This window comes from Canis lupus, chromosome 8 (genome assembly GCF_011100685.1).
Source record: "Canis lupus familiaris isolate Mischka breed German Shepherd chromosome 8, alternate assembly UU_Cfam_GSD_1.0, whole genome shotgun sequence".
Classification (NCBI taxonomy): Eukaryota; Metazoa; Chordata; class Mammalia; order Carnivora; family Canidae; genus Canis; species Canis lupus.
Genome location: NC_049229.1, coordinates 19,413,467 through 19,423,098, shown reverse-complemented (window position 1 = coordinate 19,423,098; position 9,632 = coordinate 19,413,467).

Here is a 9,632-nt window from a genome sequence, read left to right as displayed (position 1 = left end):
CAGCGCTAAACCACTGAGCCACCCAGGCTGCCCAACTTTGGGGTGTTATAATAAAGTATTAAGTGATATGCTTTTACTTTCCATCATTTCTTCTACCCTTCAAACTGGCCCAAAGACAAAACTGAAAAGAAGGCACCAGAAACATACTGCCCTTAGATAAAGATTGATGTAGTAAAAAACAAATAAATAAATGAAAAAGGAATCCTCAGATTTTGATTTTTTTTCAGATTTTGATTTTTAAGACAGTTTTTTCTAAACAATTATTATAGAAAAATATGTGATCATGAAAACGCTTTTTTCCTCAAGGAAGAGAAGATCTTAGGCTACAAGGGAAGAAAACAATACTGGGCCACAAGTGAAGAGAGCAATACTGGAGAGAAGTGTTGTGGGCTGAATTGTATACCCTCAACATTCATATGTTGGAGTCCTAACCCCTAGTACCTCAGAATGTGATTATATTTATAGTAAGAACTGTAAAGCATTAATTAAGGTAAAATGAGTAATATGAATGGCCCTTAATCTAATATGACTGGTGTCCTTATAAGAAAGATTAGGGCACAAACTGGCACAAAAAGAATGTGAAGATACAGAGAAGATAGCTATGAGCCAAGGAAAGAAGTCTCTAGAACAAAACAACCCTGACGACACTTCAATCACAGATTTCTAGCCTTCAGATTTTTTTAAAATATCTTATTTATTTGTTTATTTATTATTTATTTATATTTATTGAGAGCAAGACAGTGCATGTGTGAGTGGGGGGAGGGGCAGAGGAGCAGACTTTGTGTTGAGTGGGGACCTGACACAGGGCTCTATTCCATGATCCTGAGACCGCGACCTGAGCCAGAATCAAGACTTGGACACCGAACCAACTGATCAACTCAGGCACCTGTCCAGAGTTTTGAGAAAATAAATTTCTGATGATTAAGTCACCCACTCTGTGATAGGTTATATGGCATCCCTAGTAAACCAATACAGGAAGTGAGATTTAGATGCTGGTCTGAATCGTGTAATTAAAAAGAGACTTCTGTTTTGCTTGTCCTCCCACTTACATTATCCCTATAGGTAAGAATATTCTGATAATCAAAGAGCTCTCTGACCTCTTTCTGACATGATGCAAGATGCAAATCTTGTAGTTCACCATGTGTACATGGTATGATCTAGTGAAGTGCTCATTTTCCATGTTCCTTAGCAGATACAAATATGAGTTATAAAAGATTTGGCAAATCTGAAGGTGACTTGTGTTTATGATGAAGGGACGCTTCATTATAAAGTGAAGAAACTTCATAATAGTTGACAGAATATGAAGGAAGACTCCTTTCCTCCCAGTGGATTTGATAGTGGTATGCAGGGTTGACTGTGTCCAAAGACCCCATGATATTAAACATCTCGGCAAATGCCAAAGATAACCTGATGATAATCAGAAACTAATGTCATGATGTTTCATAAATGTACTGAAACATAAGAACTTTTTAGGTGGTGGTGGTGATGGTGAGAATTTAGAGTCATTTACTCTGAATTGCTAAGATTTTCTGCTAAGATAGAATAGGTCTGTTGGTTGGGACTTCAAGAAAGCAGGGACTGTATTGCACACAAGAAATAGATTGGGGGAAATGCTTACCAAAGAAAAAAGAAAAGAGGTACAGAAATAGCAAAGAAAGCCTTTAGACTGTGATGTAGGTCTGATGTCTATTAAAGGAGAAGAGAGAGAAAGAAGGATTGGGTTAGTAACTGTTTCCAGGCTACCGATAATTCTGAGAGGCGTGAAGCCATCTTAACAGGCCCTGGTGCAGAAATGATGCAAAGATGATTCTTGCATGGGATAAAAATGGCCAGGCCATGGTACCCTCACTATGCTCAGTTACTGGCTGGGAACTGCTCCAAGAAAACACAGCATTGGCATGAATGCAGCAGCGAATCTCAATGAGGCTGCAGCTGAAGGCTGTTAGCTACATGCACTCCACATAGCATCCGCTCTCTTGAAGGGAGAGCTGGGTAGCACACCTCCATGTTTGATATACAGGGTATCCAGCCTTCAATAAAATTTTTTTATAAAAATATGAAGAATTCTTTGCATTTTACTCATCTGAGTTCTGTGGTTTCAGAATATTTACTCTGCTGTGTTTGACATTATATCTATAATAATTATTATTTAAACTTAATTTCAAAAGTTATTAAACTCCATCTATAAAGAACTATGGATGCTTACAAATGGTCACAAATTGCTGCTGTTCCTTTCATCAATGTGGGAATCTAGATCCCCTTCCCTTGAACCTGAAGTGGCATTGTGATTTGCTTTGATCAATACAATGCTGGAAAGGTTATTTTGTGCCTGAGCTTCAAGAGACCTGTAGCTTCTATCTTGTTCATCTTGATCATCACTGAGCAAGCCCAAGTTAGCCTGTTAGAAAAGTCCCTTGAAAAGAGTCAAGCCATCCCAGCTAATAGGCTTACAACTATCAGTTATGAGAAAAATGCTTAGACCATTTAGCCCCAGCAGAACCAGCCGTTGCCTGTAGTCACATGCATGAACTCAAGTGAAGACTAGAAAAACTGCTCAGCTCAATTTAGTTCAAATTGCCAACTCATATAATCATGAATTGATGAGCCTTGGTGTTTTTAATCCACTAAATTTAGGTGGCTTTTTGCACATCAAAAGATAACCTATAGGGATTCCTGGGTGGCTTAGCGGTTAAGTGCCTGCCTTCAGCCCAGGGCATGATCCTGGAGTCCCAGGATCAAATCCCACGTCGGGCTCACTGCATGGAGCCTGCTTCACCCTCTGCCTATGTCTCTGCCTCTCTCTCTCTCTCTCTCTCATGAATAAATAAATAAAATCTAGAAAAAAAAGATAACCTATACACACACACATACAATATCCCATGTGCAATATAAATTGTTCAGAATAATTTTTAAAAAAGAGTTGAGATTCTTACATATTTTTCAATGAAACGTGGACTGTAACATTTAGAAATATTGAGCTAATGAAGAAAGTGAATACATTTAAATTTTCTGTGAATAAATTTAAACTTAGAATTATTTAAAACTACAATGAGATATCACCTCACATCTGTCTAAAATGGCTAGAATTAACAACACAAGATACAACAAATATTGGTGAGGATGTGGAGAAAAAGGAACTCTCATGCGTTGTTGGTGGGAATGCAAACTGGTGCAGCCACTGTCGAAAGCAGTATGGAGTTTTCTCAAAAAGTTAAAAATAGAACTATCCTACGATCCAGTAATTGCACTACTTAGTATTTACCTCCAAAATACAAAAACATTAATTCAAAGGAGTACATGCTTCCTGCATCATAATTTATGATAGCCAAGTTACAGAAGCAGCCAAGTGTCCATCAACTGATGAATGGATAAAGAAGATATGGTGCATGCACACACACACACACACACACACACACACACAGAGGCTAACACACACTCTGGAATATTATTCAGTCATAAAAAAGATGGAAATCTTGCCATTTGCAACAACATGGATAGAGCTAGAGGGTATTATGCTAAGTAAAATAAATCAGAGAAAGACAAATACCATATGTGGAATTTCAGAAATAAAACAAATGGGCAGAGGAAAAAGAAAAAAAAAAAGACATAAACCAAGAAGCACTCTTAACTATAGAGAACAAACTGATAGTTACCAGAGGGCACGTTGGTGGAGGGTGGAGGGATGGGCAAAATGGTTGAAGAGGATTATAGGGAACACTTCATCATGATGAGCCCTGAGTAATGTACAGAATCACTATATTGTACACCTGAAACTAATATAACACTGTGTTTACTAATATAATCATGATATTATATCCTGAAAAAATATAAATTGTATGTATGAAATTAAAATTGAAAGCTTAATAAAAATAATCTAAAAATTTAGAATTATTTTATTACTAAAAATATCCACCAAGTTGGTATCTAAGTTATATCTACAATTGACAAAATAACACAATATATAAATAAAATGTAAATATAATAAAATATAACAAAGAACATCTTTACCCTATTTGTTAAGGTTGGGGGAGGAATACTGAAAGAGTGCAGTCATAGGGACCAAGAAATTCCCTAATAAGAGTAAAACCACATGAATTGGCTGTGACAAATCAGACTGTAGTGTAAATGTTTGACATTAAACTTTTTGATTGTAGTGTAAATTTTTGTACCTCTTTCCCTTAGCATTTTATGCAGTCGATGACTGTATAATATTTCTTTGCATGGATATAGTGGTTTGTCTAAGCCATTTTCATGCTACAGGATATTTAAGTTGGTTCCAGTTTTGGCATATATAATCTTTGAATGCATATTACTAATAGACCTCAGACCATACTTTGGGTAATATCTCCCAAAGTAACTCAAGTGACATTTTCCAAAGTATGGTCTGTGGAATATTAGCATTATGTGAAATAATCATAAGTGATTTCTGTGTGTTTTGGGGATGCAATTGAAATGAATACATTTGAATGCTGACACTTTATACTACTCCTGAAGATTTGCAAATCATATTAGTTTCTTAGAAGCTCAAAGGGGTACCAGTAGAGAATTCTTAGTTTGACTTAGTTGAGCTCAAGAATTTCCTGACATATTTAATCAAAGAAATTTTTCACTGTGGCTGTCTACCAATAATTTTGAAAATATTTTTGTTCACATGAACGCAATTTGAGGACTACTTACCTCTAAAATTGGATGCCACTACATCCTAAAGAAAGTCCTCCAGAAATCTTGTTTTTCAGTCAAGTTTTTGAAATTTCTTAAGTGGAAGCCAGTTCCACATCATATTCTGACAGAATCTTCAAATGTAGCAGTTTGAGGTAGGATTTACTCTCCTCGTGACAACAGGGTTCCCAGCAAAGTTATCACCTAATTAGAAGTGGGAGGGGGAGGGGAGTTTGTAGCCTTCACACTGGAAACCTAATTTGGCTGAGTACGAAATTCTCAGAAGAGTTTTCCTTTTTTTTTTTTTTTTTTGTATTCACTGTTGTTTTAATTTTGGGCATTTACCAACAGAGAAGAAAGCCAGAGCTTATACAGGTTTGTGTTCATTTATGAGAAATCTAGTTTTACTTTCTTTGTTTTTTCCCTCATCAAATATATGTAGATTTTGTCTCCAAAGATCTGGATTTATGTACTGGGCAAATGGTAAATTTCTTGTTCTGTACATTTGTGTCATTTGAGATCAAGAAGATGTATTTTGCTTTATATTTAATTAGTGCTTTTGTTCTTGTTCTGTTTCTTTCCCTCAGGAATACTTATTATGAAGCCTCCATTTTTGTAGAGACAAATCTATCACCTATCACCTTCTCACTCATTAATTTTACATCTTTATTCTTTTCTGCTTAGATATAGGAAAAAGAAAATTTCTTTAAGCTTATCTTCCTTATAACTGCTCCATAGGCATTCCATTCCTTAAAATCCCCAGGACAGCATTTAATTCTCAAAATGAAATATGTTTTTTTGTGTGACTGCTATGTTACATTATGTTCCATCCCTCTTTTCATCTTGATTTGTCTTTTCCTATCATCTTTTTGAACTTGAACTGTTATGTCCTTTTACCTGTTTCTTTTGTTCCCAAGAAATTGAAAACTCATGTCTTCTTTTAAGGATCCTTCTTCTAAGGATACAAATAATTCTTCTCATTATTTTTTCAAGTAACTTACATAGCTACCATATTTTATTGAATCTACAATGCCGTCAACTGTAAGATGCTTTGTTTTTGTATGAATAAGGAAGAAAAAACATCAATTAAATTATAAAATTTCCTAATATATTTATTGTTATCTGAATCCCAATTTCAGACATGTCAAAATATATTAAAATTATATGTATTAGAATAAATAAAATACAATGTATTATTTTTTTGAAACTTCAGAACATTCATTATTCCTGATTTTTTCCAAGTTTTTTCCCCCAAGACTTATGTATTATTTGTTTTTATTTATTTTGAAAAAATAAAATATATGGGAACTCAAACAACGAAAAGGTGTACAGATCTCTTTTGTCTCTTTGTTCACTATACACTTGGTGCCAGCACTCAGTAATAGAGTGCTCATACATCCTACCTGTACATCTTCACACTTACTGTTCTTTCCAGCCAGAATGCTTTTTTTTTTTTTTTTTTTTTTTTTTTAAACATGAAACTGATGGTGCCTTCCCTCACCTTCTTCCATGCATTGTTCAAATGTCACATTCACAATACGGGCTTCCTTAAATACCTCTTAGAATTTCAATGCCCTATACTCCCAGATCTTTATTTCTGCTTGTTTTTCTCCAATTGCACTATTTGCCTTCTTCGTATTATCTGTTTTCTTTAAAATAAGTTCCACTTGTTTTGTCTGCTGTTTTTCCTACTGTATGCTTAATACATACCATACAATAATGTCTAGCACTTATACAATAAATGTGCTTTATAAAAAATAAATAAATTATAGGTTTAATTATCTTTGTTATCAAGCAAGAAAACTAAGGATCAGAAGGGTGTACAATGAGGAATGTAAGTGGAATTCCAACACAAACCAGTCTGATCTCAAAGTCTATGTTCTTAATTGCTCGTCAGACTTGTTTGTCATTAACAATAGGTTAGTCAAACTTCTCTAATCTTTGAGTTTAGAATGACAAGTAGATCTTGAAATATATGTGATTATTTTCTCAATTGTCCAAAACTTGAGATGTGGATCAATATTCCAGATGATTAAGGAAGTTCTACCAGCAGTGAATAACTCCCCACCTCTATTTTTCAGTCCTACTTGGCACTACCTCTAAATTCAGAAAACTTCCTCTTTTATATCATTAGATGGATTCAGAAAAATTAAATGTTTTTATTAACAGAAAGAAAGATTATTTAAATTTTGCTTGGAAATTCTTGGTGTTTGAATGGCCTTCAGGAATTAAGAAATAAACTCCATAAAGTTTTATTTTAGGTTCTGTGATAAGCAGAAATAAAGGCAATCCGGCATCTGCCTGTTATCTCTACATTGGCATCAGGTACTCTTTTTATTTCTAAAACACCATAGTACTATGTACTTGGGTGTATCAATGCCCTATTCATTCTAAGCAAGCTTTTCTAGTTCCCGATTTAAGAACATTATACACGAGAAGTAGAGAAGTTGCCATTAAAAACAACAACAACAACAACTGGATAATAAGATATTTTCCTGAGAGAAAAGAAAGCTAAAAATACATGTATGCAGGAAAAAGAAATGCAAAATAAACTAGGTGCTAGTTTGGAATATTGTTGCCTTTTCTTTCTTTCTTTTTTTTTTTAAAGATTTTATTTATTTATTAATGAGAGACACAGAGAGGGAGAGAGAGAGACAGAGGCATAGACAGAAGGGGAAGTAGGCTCCATGCAGGGAGTCCAACATTGGACTCAATCCCCTGTCCCCAGAATCAGGCCCCGGGCTGAAGGTGGCACTAAACCACTGAGCCACCTGGGCTGCCCTATTGCTGCCTTTTGAATTTGACTTTTGCCGTGAGAGTTTGCATCTGAGGATCATCAAAGTGCATGACTTTAGGGGTCTGGACGGCGTCACATACAAGAGAACCCACTAGGGAAATCAATATGGTGTTGGGACTAAAAAGTATAAAAGACTGCAGATTATATTCAAAATGTCCTTTAAGAATTCTGAGGAAGAGTTTCTACTCTTAGTTATGAAACTATTTTAGAATGATAGGTTAACAGTTGTAAATACAGAATTGTGAATCCTATAACAAAAATAGGATTACAGAAAGACAATTCAACATATTGAAATGTTTTACTGAAATATAAGGCCATTAGCTATTTAGGTTTGTTATTAACTGTCTCTATATGGGGGCAGGGATTTTTTTTTTACAAGATTTCTGTATTTACTTGAGAGAGAGGGAGAGGAAGAGTGGAAAGGAGCTGAGGAAGACCCCTCCCTGAGCGCAGAGCCCAAAGTTGGGCTCGATCCCATGACCTGAACTGAAACCAAGAGTGGGATGCTCAACTGACTATGCTACCCAGACATTCCAGGGGCAAGGATTTTTATCTATTCATTATTAGACTCCCAGTTCCTAGAGCAGTGCTGCCACTTGCTGTATTTGTTGAGCGAGTAAATTAAAGAATTAAGAATGTCAGCCTTGAGTGTGATGCAAGACTAGCATATTAGTTTGGATGACTGGCTTGATGTTGAACTCCTTCGGAATTTATATTTTCTTTGCTTTCATAATTTTGTAAGTCAGGAATTTGGAAAGGAGTCAGCAAGAAAATTACTCATCTCTATGTGACATTCAGTGTGATTGCTTGCTGACTTGGCAAGCAGCTGCTCTGGTTTTGAAAAACCAAGTTGCTTTTATTTTCATGTCTGATGCTATGGTGAGGATGAACCTCCCATTCTGTGTAGTGTCAGGGCCTCTCCACAATATCTCCAGAGCTGACAGTCAGAATTCTTACATAGTCTAGTCCTACAACTTCTTACTGGTTAGGTTTTGGGTAAGTTACCTAACTTTTCCAAACCCCAAATCTCCTCACTTGTGAAGCAAGACTAATAATTTATCCACCATACTGGAAAGTTATAAATGATAGTTTGGATAAATGTTTTGTGTGTTTCTTTCAAGTTTTTAAAGAAAATTCTAGTTTACATATTGTGTAGTGTTGGTTTCAGGAGTAGAATCCACTGATTCATCACATATATATAATACCCAGTGCCCATCACAACAAGTTCCCTCCTCAATTCCCATCACTCATTTAGCCCATCCCCACCTATGCTCACCTCCCCTCCATCAGCCCTCAGTTCATTCTCTATAGTTGAGTGTTAAGTTCTCTAAAGTTAAGAGTGTTAAGATTTGCCACCTTCTCTTTTCCCCCCTTCCCCTTTGTTCATCTGTCTTATTTCTTAAATTCCACATATAAGTGAAATGATAAGGTATTTGTCTTTCTCTGACTGACTTATTTGGTTTAGCATAATACACTCTTCCATCTAACTCCATCTGTATCCTTGCAAATGGCAAGATTCCATTCTTTTTCATGACTAATATTCCATTGTATACACATCTTCTTTATCCATTCACCAGTTGATGAACATTTGGACTCTTTCCATAATTTGACTATTGTTGATAATGCTGCTTAGATTATGTGTGTGCCTCCGAATCAGTATTTTTTTTTTATCTCTTGGATAAATACCTAGTAGTGCAATTGCTGGGTCATAGGGTAGTTCCTTTTTTTTTTTTTTTTTTTTAACTTTTTGAGGAACCTCTATACTGTTCTCCAGAGTGGCTGTATCAGTTTGCATTCTCACCAACAGTAAGAGAGTTCCTCTTTCTCTGAATCCTCATCAACATCTGTTGTTTCTTGTGTGGTTCATTTTAGCCATTCTGACAAGTACGAGGTGATTTGGCACAATGCTTTGCCCATAAGGGATCTTATCTGTGAGCTTTTATTGTTGACTTGGACTTTAAAGTATAGGGATGTTTTGCTGGGGTAAAAAAGCAAGAGAAGTGTCCTATGTAGAATGAATGTTTTGAACCAAATCACTGCAATGGCTAAGTGTCCATTGATAGACAAATGACAAGGAAAGTGTGAACATGCAGTATGTATATACATACACACACACACACACACACACACACACACACACTAGAATATCATGCAGCCATAAAAAAGATAAGATCAT